This window comes from Taudactylus pleione, unplaced genomic scaffold, assembly GCF_031769625.1.
Source record: "Taudactylus pleione unplaced genomic scaffold, aTauple2 ptg000090l, whole genome shotgun sequence".
NCBI lineage: Eukaryota > Metazoa > Chordata > Amphibia > Anura > Myobatrachidae > Taudactylus > Taudactylus pleione.
Window position 1 is genome coordinate 3,417,379 of NW_028284492.1, and position 11,854 is coordinate 3,429,232.

General features: G+C 42.8%; 1 pseudogene; it reads right to left on the minus strand.

The window, feature by feature from the left end:
- Window positions 1-9,237: 9,237 nt before the first annotated feature.
- On the minus strand, window positions 9,238-10,980 carry LOC148527226 (uncharacterized; annotated as a pseudogene).
- Between the last annotated feature and the right edge of the window lie 874 nt (window positions 10,981-11,854).

Here is an 11,854-nt window from a genome sequence, read left to right on the forward strand (position 1 = left end):
ACTTTGGAGGAGTGGACACAGCCCCTATGGACCACAGCAGCACAGCACAACACAGCCAGCCCCTATGGACTTTGGAGGAGTGGATACAGCCCCTATGGACAACAGCAGCACAGCGCAGCACAGCACAGCACAACACTACACTGCACTACACTACACAGCCTAGCCAGCCCTAACTCCCACCCTCCCTCTTCACTGTCCACAGCCGAGTGAGAAAATGGCGCTGACGCGGGTACCTTATATAGAATCCAAAACCCGCGAGACCCGGAAGGCGGGATGGTGACGTTTTGCCTCGATTTCAGATCCAAGTCAGGTGGGAAAAGTCGAGCCTGACTCGGATCGGCCTCGGATCGGGAGGCTCGGGGAGGTTCGGATTTCAGAAATCCGAACCTGCTCACCCCTACATTTAACCCGTTTTTTACAGGTACAACACACAAGCAACCTTCACATATTTCACTGATATGTGCAGGCTGCTTGCTTGGGAGAGTTTTGCAGAGAGAAAACACTGCAATCTTGGGGGAGTAATCTCATCTAAACTTGCTACTCGGGGGAAAAATCTCGATCTGCTTCACCATCGGAAAACTCACTTTTAGCTAAACTCGTTTCGGCGATACTAATCGAGTTTAAAAAAAAGAAACTCGATCAGACTTGATTCTTAGAAAGTTTACCCCTTGGTATTAGTTTACATACTGTATACTACTAGCATTCATACTTGCCAACTCTCCCTCATTGTCAGGGAGACTCCCTGAAATAGTAGCAATTTCCCTGTTTCCCTGAAGAGTCCAGCAATCTCCCTGATTGCACCTTACCCCCTTTATGTAGCTGTTATATATAAAAAAAAACTGTGATATATACATTCAAATGGGATCATTAGTATAATTTCCCTGCAGTGGCGTAACTAGGGTATTTGGAGCCCAGGGCAAATTTGAAAAGGGAGCCCCCCCATCATCCTGATATGTGCGCGCGTGGGAACACAATGGGCGTGGTCACTTAAAAATGGGGCGTGTCAACATGACACACCCCTTTATTTTCACGCTGAACATTCCTATCCATATGCACCTTAACCCCAGTAGTACCCCTTATACAGTACCCCCAGTATGCAGTTGTGGTCCCTCTTATGCAGGCCCATAGTAGTGCCCCTTATACAGTATCCCCAGTAGTGGTCCCCCTTATACAGCCCCCAATTAGTTCCCCTTACTCAGTGCCCCCAGTAGTGGTCCCCCCAAATGCAGTGCCCTATGTAGTATTCCACCTTATGCAGTGCCCCCAGTAGCAGTCCCCACAACGCAGTGCACCCAGTAGTGGTATCCCCTTATGCAGTGCCCTTTATATAGTACCCCCAGTAGTAGTCCCCCCCCTATGCAGTGCCCTTTATATAGTGCCCCCAGCAGTAGTCCCCCCATGCAGTTTTCCCAGTAGTGGTCCCCCTTATGCAGGCACCCAGTAGTGATCCCCCCATCTAATGCCCCTTGTAGTGGTCCCCGCAGTGCCCCTAGCAGTAAGCCCCTTATATAGTGCCCCCAGCAGTAGTCCCCCCCCTCCCATGCAGTGCCCCCAGTAGTGGTCCCCCTGATGCAGGCCCCCAGTAGTGACCCCCCCTATCCAGTGGTCCCTGTAGTGGTCCATCCTGTTATTGCCCCCGTTGTGGTCCCTCCAGTGCAGTGCCCCTAATAGTAGGCCCCTTTTATAATGCCCCCAGTAGTAGTTCCCACCCCAAGTAGTGGTCCCCAGTTGAGGTTCCCCCTCCCGATTAAGTGCCCCCTGTAATAGCCCCCCCAGTAGAGGTCCTTCCAATAATGGTGCCCCCAGTAGTAGCCACCCCCCCGTTGTGCCCCCACCCCAGTAGAGGTCCCCCCTGTGGTAGCCACCCCCCTCCCCCGTTGTGCCCCCAGTAGTGCTGACAGGTTTTTTTTTTTTTTAAATATATAAAAGCATACTTACCTGAATCCACGCTGCTGCTCCGGACCGCGACACCTCTTCCGCCGTCGCCGCCCGCCAGTCCTCCCGGGCTGGCGCGCTCAGCATAATGGGAGAGACTTCGTGATGTCATGACGTCTGTCCCATTAGCCACTGCAAGAGCCGGACGGAAGCCCGGCTCTTGCAGTGGGTGCTGCAGCAGTCAATGAGAGTCTATCTGACTCTCATTGGCTGCTGTTTAACACACGCATCGCCGCCAGCGCTGGCGGCGATGCGTGACTTATGCACAGCTTGAGCCCGCCTCCTGGCACTATTGTGCAAGCGCTCAGGGGGAGGGAATGGGCTCAGGTGTGCAGCACAGGACCGGCGCTGGAAGCCTAGCGTAAATGTGTCCTGTGTAAATGTGTAGCGCTGACCGCACTCACTGCGGTCGGCGCTACACTGGTGGCTAACTAGGGCAGGCCGGACCGTGGCCGGCGCCCCCCCCCCACGCCGCCGGTCCCACGGCGCCCAGGGCATGCACCCTGCTCACCCTGCCCTAGTTACGCCACTGTTTCCCTGCACAGGTTATAAGGCACAATGACACAATTAACATCGATGTTGTGTTTCTGACGCTAAATCACACATTTACTAATACTTAAAAAAAACTAAATAAAAAATTGTCTGTTAGTGAATGTGTGATTAATCCCCAGAAACCCAATATCGATTTTGATCAATTTTAAATCGATTAAAATCAATTAAAATCAATCTTTAGTAAATATACCCCTTAGTGTGTTTTCTTCAACAAATAGATCTTACTAACTGCTTTGGGGCACATTTACATTTGGAAGTAAGTCAGGTTTATGACACGCCTCTCAGATGTAGCAGTACACGCCCACTTTACTACATGCTCATAGGTGTTGCTATCACAATCTCCCTGAAATGCTTTTTCAAAAGTAGGCAAGTATGGTAGCATTCCCATTGGTACATAACCACAATTGTATACTTATTTAATTTCTTCCACTCCTTCCCCCTCACTGAACTAGTATGCATGTCACATTTGTGTACAGCAAGTCAAGATACCAGTCTCAAACACCATAAGATTGGCACTTTGACAGGTCAGGATTGTACGTGTATAATTATCTTGTTAGCAATCTATTATGTAACAGTGATTTGCTGTGTGTCTACTCATTGCACAGTACTGACACTGTGCTTGTCCACATTATCCCATAATTCATTGCAAAAACTCAAAAGGTGAAACCTCTACAGCAATAACAGTACATCATTAATTATCTGCTGTCTGGTAGGTAGTAATTAAAACTGATCTAGTCATATGTCTTTTAACAATTACAGGGGAATTATCGCCTAGAAATGAATTTTACTTCCATTACATTCCTCCACCAAACTAGCAGAACTATTGAGTAGGTCAAGTTTGCTGGGCATGGATATTGACCACTGGAGTGATTATATACAGTAAGAAGGATTAAACATTGCCCCCACATGTTAATTAGTTGACAGAGAAATAAATATTTTTCTAAATGAAAAGGCCATTGTACCACACAAAATCCACATTAGGACTGTTGTTCGGTACTTTAAACTGAATAAAGTAAAGGGGGTTACCGACAATGGGCAAAATTTACTAAGCGGTGGGTTCTAAGCCCTGGCGGTTTGGTGGCGGTTTGGCAGCGGTTTTGCTATCCGCAGATTTACTAAGGCCAAAACGCTGCAAAACTGCCATCAAAGCAAATTTTAAAATTGAACAGGGCTGTCATTTAGAAGCCACCACCAAACCGCCATTAAACTCCCAGAGTTTAGAACCCACGGTCAAACTGCCACCAAACTGCCAGGGTTTAGAACCCGCCGTTTAGTAAATTTTGCCCATAGACTCTGTGGGGCATATGTATCAAAAAATGGCAAAATGGCAAAAATGTCATCATGTTTCTTTTCGCCAGACATCGTGTATCTTTTCGCTTTTTTTTATCATCATATTTATCATGTTTTTTCGCCAAAAATTTAAAAGTGATAAACCCCCTGAATTGTGATAATTTTCACATTTTTGTTTTCGAATTAGATAATGGGAAAACAACTGCATAAACTATTTTTTCATGTTCCGATAAAAAAATAACAACTGCGCATGCTCTGTTTCAGTTTTGGACATGCGCAGTGAACGGTAGGTGGCGTGAAGGACGAGTGAAATTCTAGAGGTTCATCAAAATAAAGGAATCCCTTGATATTAGACTTCCCCACCCCTTTAGTTTTTCCCTTCAAAAACTTCTACTTTTCTTCTATGGGTCATATACTGTGGTATATATGTGTGATATATATACAGTCAGGCGCATAAATATTGGGACATTGACAGAATTTTCATATTTTGGCCTCTATTCACCACCACAATGGCTTGGAAATGAAACAAACAAGATGTGCTTTAATTGCAGACTTTCAGATTTAATTTGAGGGTAATTACATCCAAATCAGGTGAACGGTGTAGGTATTACAACGGTTTATATATGTGCCTCCCACATTTTTAAAGGGGCCAAAAGTAATGGGACTATCAACTCAAAAGCTATTTCATGGACAGGTTTGGGCTATTCCCTCGTTACTTCATTATCAATTAAGCAGGTAAAAGGTCTGGAGTTGATTCTAGGTGCGACATTTGCATTTGGAATCAGTTGCTGTCAACTCTCAATATGAGATCCAAAGAGCTGTCACTATCAATGAAACAAGCCATCATTAGGCTGAAAAATCAAAACAAACCCATCAGAGAGATAGCAAAAACATTAGGTGTGGCCAAATCAACTGTTTGGAACATTCTTAAAAAGAAAGAATGCACTGGAGAGCTCAGCAACACCAAAAGACCCGGAAGACCACGGAAAACAACTGTGGTGGATAACAGAAGAATTATTTAGCTGGTGAAGAAAAACCCCTTCACAACAGTTGGCCAAATCAAGAACACTCTCCAGGAGGTAGGTGTATATGTGTAAAAGTCAACAATCAAGAGAAGACTTCACAAGAGTGAATATGTAGGGTTCACCACAAGATATAAACCATTGGTGAGCCACAAAAACAGGAAGACCAGATTAGAGTTTGCCAAACAACATTTATTTATTTATTTTATTTATTAATAGTTTCTTATATAGCGCAGCATATTCCGTTGCGCTTTACAATTGTAAACATTAATAGAACAAAACTGGGTAATAACAGACAGATATATAGGTAGGAAGGCCCTGCTCGCAAGCTTACAATCTATAGGGACATCTAAAAAAGCCATTACAGTTCTGGAACAACATCCTATGGACAGATGAGACAAAGATCAACTTGTACCAGAGTGATGGGAAGAGAAGAGTATGGAGAAGGAAAGGAACTGCTCATGATCCAAAACATACCACCTCATCAGTGTAGCATGGTGGTGGTAGTGTCATGGCGTGGGCATGTATGGCTGCCAATGGAGCTGGTTTCCTTGTATTTATTGATGATGTGACTGCTGACAAAAGCAGCAGAATGAATTCTGAAGTGTTTTGAGCAATATTATATGCTCATATTCAGTCAAATGCTTCAGAACTCATTGGACGGCGCTTCACAGTGCAGATGGACAATGACCCCAAACATACTGCAAAGCAACCAAATTTTTTTTTAAGGCTAAAAAGTGGAATGTTATGCAATGGCCAAGTCAATCCCCTGACCTGAATCCGATTGAGCATGCATTTCACTTGATGAAGACAAAACTGAAGGGAAAATGCCCCAAGAACAAGCAGGAACTGAAGACATTTGCAGTAGAGGCCTGGCAGACCATCACCAGGGATGAAACCCAGCGTCTGGTGATGTCTATGCGTTCCAGACTTCAGGCTGTAATTGCCTGCAAAGGATTTGCAACAAAATATTAAAAAGTGAAAGTTAGATTTAGGATTGTTTAGTTTGTCTCATTACTTTTGGCCCCTTAAAAAGTGGGAGGCACATATAGAAACCATTGTAATTCCTACACCATTCACCTGATTTGGATATAATTACCCTCAAATTAAATCTGAAAATCTGCAGTTAAAGCACATCTTGTTTGTTTCATTTCCAAGCCATTGTGGTGGTGAATAGAGGCCAAAATATGAAAATTCTGTCAATGTCCCAATATTTATGCACCTGACTGTATATATATATATATATATATATATATATATATTGTGCGTGTGTGTGTGTGTGTATATATCTCACATAGCTCACCATAATAAAATAAACTCCATTCTTCTATATTTTTTAATTGAAAAAAACAAACAAACAAAACAAAAAAAAAAATATATATATATATATATATATATATATATAGATTACAAGTAATACTGATTATTTAAATTTCATAAGTTTCATTTAAATAGCAATAACTAACATAGGTTATTTCAACATCAGTGGTGCTGGAATACAATTATCGCCAGCCAAAGTATGTTGGAAAAAAACACGATAATTTTCACCTTAAAAAAAACTATAAAATGATACATAAGGCTCTCATTGATTTCAATTACAACAAAAATAACAATATAATAAAAAAACTAAAACCATACTATGACAAAAAAATATGCGAAAAACATTGATACATTTCCTCGAAACTTATCTCTAGTGAAAAATACTCGAAAACAATTTTTATCCCTTTTTTTAACGCAAAAAACTGTTGATACATATCCCCCTGTGAGTTATGTAACTGAGAAAAGCCAGCAACACTAACAATTGTCAGCAACAAATGAATCTGAGCTTTTTACAATTAAGTGCTGCCCGAACACCAGAGGTTCTGACAATAGGTGTAGCAGTAATCTAATTCTGTTGAGAGCCCTGGAGTATTTATGTAGTGTTCATAATGCATGGGGAGGATGTTAAAAAGCTATAATAAAGGCCTCCAGATGTGTCATTTATTTATACGCAGTATATGATATATAGAGGGGAAAACACCATGCACTTCTAGTACAGTATGTAACTCATGCAATCATTTTAGCTCTGACTGATTCCCTTTGAAAAGCAAAGCTTTATTTAGTACAACACACAATACACAGCACTTTGCCTGCAGCACTTTTGTCTTTTGAAAACCTATGTCACTCATATTCCTAATATACTATAATTTGAATAGGAAGCAGTGTGAGTGTCTTGAATGGTTAGAAAGTACTGTATAATTACTCTTTAGTAAACACCATATTACAAATTACTAATCCTGTTTAGTAAATTAGTTACACACTGGGATAGGGATAAAAAAGTGTTGAAAGTACCTTGATCATTTTTGAAAATGATTTAATTCCCCTTTGTTGTCTTCAGCATGAAATGCAAAACATTTTTTCAAAAATCAAAAACCTTATTTTCATATGATCTGCCAATTATGTTATTTGAGTTCAAGCTATTAAGTAGGGTTTTGTTTGTATTCAGTATGCTAGTATTGATAAATGGCATTGTTACACAACATTAACAAGTGATAAACCACATGCATAACAAAATGCACTGTGTGAAAATCATTGTTACGGTTTGGAATATGGGAGTATGGAGTTTGTTGCAAATAATTGCTACTTAGTATTGTCACTAATACCCCTGTCAGACATACGCCCTGGGATTTTGCCTGGTCAGGCCCAGGATTCTCAACCTGGGACCAACATGGGTTTTTGCTCATAGAACCCCTTTCACACTATACCTTAGACCCGGGAAATTCCCAGTTCGACCCCTTCAGGCATAAACCGGGTTTTTCAGTAACTTGCTCAGCTTTTCACATTTTTGTTATTTAAAGGGGACGCTTTGCTGGCTGAGGACATATGGAGCGTGGAGAGCTTGTATGTTTTTGTGCATTTGCTGTACTATGCAGTACATGGATGAAGTTGGTCACACTGTTCTTCGTAGCACAGTGTGAGCATTTTTTGGTGGAGGGGGATGCCAACCGCCGACATTATGTACGCCGGATAGCTTTGATCATGTCCAGCATCTCGTCCATATTGCGAGTAACCGGAGGGTCAGCTCGCACATTGTGGGCTCGAGATTGGCAACATGGAGAGGTCTTCTGGGCTACAGTGGAGGTGTTTCAGGAGAACCAATGTATGTCACATATTAGGATGTCACGTGGCACCTTTAATTACATTCATGACCTCCTCACCTCGGCACTTACCAGGCACACCACCCAGTGGAGACAGCTCATTGTCCCGAGCAGGAGACTAGTGATCGTCTTGTGGTGGTATGCACCACTGGTGAGTACCGCACAATCTCCTGCCTCTTTTTTGTGTCAGTATCTCCACAGTTTGTGTTTTGGTGCGTGAAGTGACGAAGGCAATACTGGATATCTTGTACTATCGATTTATTGCCCTACCCCAGAGGCAGCAACTGGATGAGACAGTGTCTGGGTTTCTCCATCACTGTTATCCGTAGTTTGCTGGGGCGACTGATGGCACCTACATCCCCATAATTGCTACCAGAGACAGCCCAGCAGGCTACCACAACAGGAAGGGATGGCATTCCATCATTTTACAAGCGGTCGTGTACCATCGATATTGATAAGCCTCTTTTTTATTTTTATTGTGATTTATAATGTGATTTGCATGTAGTGTAAATGGTCCTTATAAGAGCAGTTTCATCAATATAATATCTGTATTTACCAGCTACCGACGTGTTCAGTTGCTGGCCCAGTCGTGCGCATGATGCCCGTGTGCTGGCCAATTCTGATCTGTACAAGATCGCAAAGGAGAGGCAAAATGGCTGGCAGTTCCCTTGTGAGGTAAATATATATGTGATATTATTTGTGCATAAGTTCCACTGCTAAGATATTCTGTGCCACACTCTGCAAAATATGGGTGCTTTACCGATCCACATCATCGGGGATGCTGCATATCCTTTAAGAAGATGGCTAATGAAAGGGTACACCCAGCATCTCGAGCTGTCACCGGATCAGTTACGGCACACCCATGCCCTCAGCTCTGCCAGGATGGTGGTGGAGAATGCATTTGTTCGGCTCAAGGGACGTTGGCGCTGTTTTCTCAGGTGCAATGACATTGACATTAGACTGGTTCCTGACGTTGCGGTATCTTGCATAACATTTGCGAGATACAGGGGGAACAGTATCTGCCAATGTGGAAAGCCCTGGAGAATCCTGTTGGGTCTGATATTGTTCTCCTACCACCGACCACTGAGGTAGAAAGTGTACTTAAATGCAGCCGAATTAATTTGACCCACTATTGCCAGCAATATGAATGCAATATTGCAATAAAACTCATACTCTAGTTGTATTTATCAAACTGGTTTTATGAAAATAATATTTTTCTTTAGCTGTCCAAAACATGTTACAGCCTGACTTCTATATAGTTGGCATATGAAAGGTACTTATTTGCTTTATGTACATATATATCATATATATAAATTGTTCTGCAGTTCGCGTTCATTGTCCATGAATCGCTGCAGTCTAGCATCCTCTTGACGTTGCCATTCGGAATCCAGGTCTCTGAGTTGTTCGCAGAGAATGTTACTCATGGCACTTGTGGTAATCTCGATTTTGGTCCTCTTCTTTTTCCGTAATGGCACATTAAAAACTGTCAAAAAATAAATAAATATATTAAGTGTTACAAATATTATAATAATGTATGCATCACTTAATTGTAAAAGATATTACAAATTAAAGGGCAGCACTATGACCTGATTCTTGCAGTCACCATCCTCTAGCACATTAGTTCAACGCTGCAACAGATACAGTTTAATAGTGTTCATTCTTGCACCCTGCACCTAATCAATGAGGATGGCATAGTTGAAGTTTTTAGGCCCTCCTCACTGATTAGGTGCAGGGTGATAGAATGATCACTACTTTCATATTGTGCAAGGTGACCATAAACTGTCGCACCCATCACTATGTTATGAGTGGGCCCAGTAGGAATAAGTGCAATATTTTACTGTGCTTATGTACTACTTCAGAGACAAATCCTAGTATAAATTCAAAAACAAATAGCAGTGCTATGAGGCCTCCTTCCTCTTGCACGCTAGCTTAACGCTGCAACAGATAGATTTTTTTAGTAATGTTACAGTAATACAGGGGAACTTACTGTTATCGCGAATGGTCTGCCTGGGTCTCTGGTTGGGACTCTGCCCCCTGGCTCTGTGGCGGCACTGTCACATCGGTGGTGCTATCTGTCTCCACGATGGCAACAGATGACTGTGTGTTGTCATCATCCTCAAATAGTATTTGTGATGCAGGTGGGCTCTGCTGGCTGCAGTCCGGAATCTCTGTAGGCGTGCCTGGCGTGTCTGGCGTTGTCGCAGAAGTTGTGCTTGCATTACTTGAAGAAGACGGGGCAACGGGGTTGCATAGTGTGCTATGGCCAAAAACCACATTGCACAAATCGTACAAGGGCCACTTCATGCATACGGCACCACTGCACTTCTGAATCTGGTCATGGACCTTTGTGTACTGTTTTTTTTTTTTTAACGATTCTAGCTTGTTAAGTACTTGCTGTTGCGTCTTCTTCACACCTTTGCTTCACAGGGTCTTTGAGATGTTAGCATACACTATAGCAGTGTTGGCTAACCTTGACACTCCAGCTGTTATGGAACTACATAACCCAGCATGCACTGCTACAGTTTTGCTATTAGGGCACGCTAAAACTGTGGAAGGGCATGCTGGGATATATAGTTTCACAACAGCTGGAGTGTCAAGGTTAGCCAACACTGCACTATAGCATCCTTCACTGTGCCGGTGATTTGCGCTTTTATCTCCGCCTCTCCCCGCTCAAGTAACGACTCCCGGATCTTCTTTTCCTTCCAATGGGACATCACAGCTGATTCCACTCTGCCTCTGCTGTCTCTGTCTGGCATGCTATCTGAATGTGGCAACACATGTAGCATCCACTGAACATCCACTGCTTCTGCTATGGCGTCCGCTCATGTGTCTCTGGCGTCTCTTACTGCAGGCTGTCACTGATTACCACTTCAGAAGCTGCTTCAGGCAGCCCTGACCGACGATATATAGTGATGTTTAGTAGCCATTCATGTAGACTTACCTGGCCGACTTCTTCTTGTTGTATCTGACCCCTCCACGATCCCTGGACGCAGTGAGGATACAGACACATCAGGTGCTCGATATGCCTGCTTCTCACTGTGCATGCGACTCCTTCCCATAGGAAGGGAGTGGGTTGCAAGCCGTGAGCGGGAGCAAATGCTATCTGAAGATGGTAAATGCTCCCGCAGTCAAGCTCCGAAAATATTGTATTTTCGTTTTCGGAGCTTGATGAATTCTGCCCCCATACTAGTGTATGGGGACAGAGGGCCATTCCGCGAGAGGAAGGTAAGGAGGAGATATCTGTGATACTAGTGCGTGGGGACAGCGGGCCATTCTGGGAGAGAAAGTTAAGCAGTAGATATCTGTGATACTAGTGTATGGGGACAGCGGGCCATTCCGCGAGAGAAAGTTAAGCAGGAGATATCTGTGATACTAGTGTATGGGACAGAGGGCCATTCTGCGAGAGGAAGGTAAGTAGGAGATATCTGTGATACTAGTGTATGGGGACAGAGGGCCATTCCGCGAGAGGAAGGTAAGTAGGAGATATCTGTGATATCGCCTGCTTTATCTTCTTTATGATTGGCCAGAAAAAGTAATTTCTACAATTGCAGGTGAAAATGATCATTTTCACCAGCTTTTGTAGAAATTAAGTGATGATGAATAGACCCCTAAATCATAAAATATAAAAACAAATAATGATAGTGTTCTTTTGACCAGTTTGAATTTACTACACCATTTCTTTTGCTATATTACTTATTTATCTTAAATTCATAAGAAACCAATATGAGCCCTATAATATAGTACAGTTTATTGTGATTTGAAACTGGCTAACACAAAGTTAACAATACATCCACTTAAATGATTTAACAAGGATCATATTATATAATCCTCACTGAATACTGACATGAGGGGCCATAAATATAAGCAGTCTTCAGACACTGGACATCTTCCAGTACTGAAACTCCAGCCCATTAATTT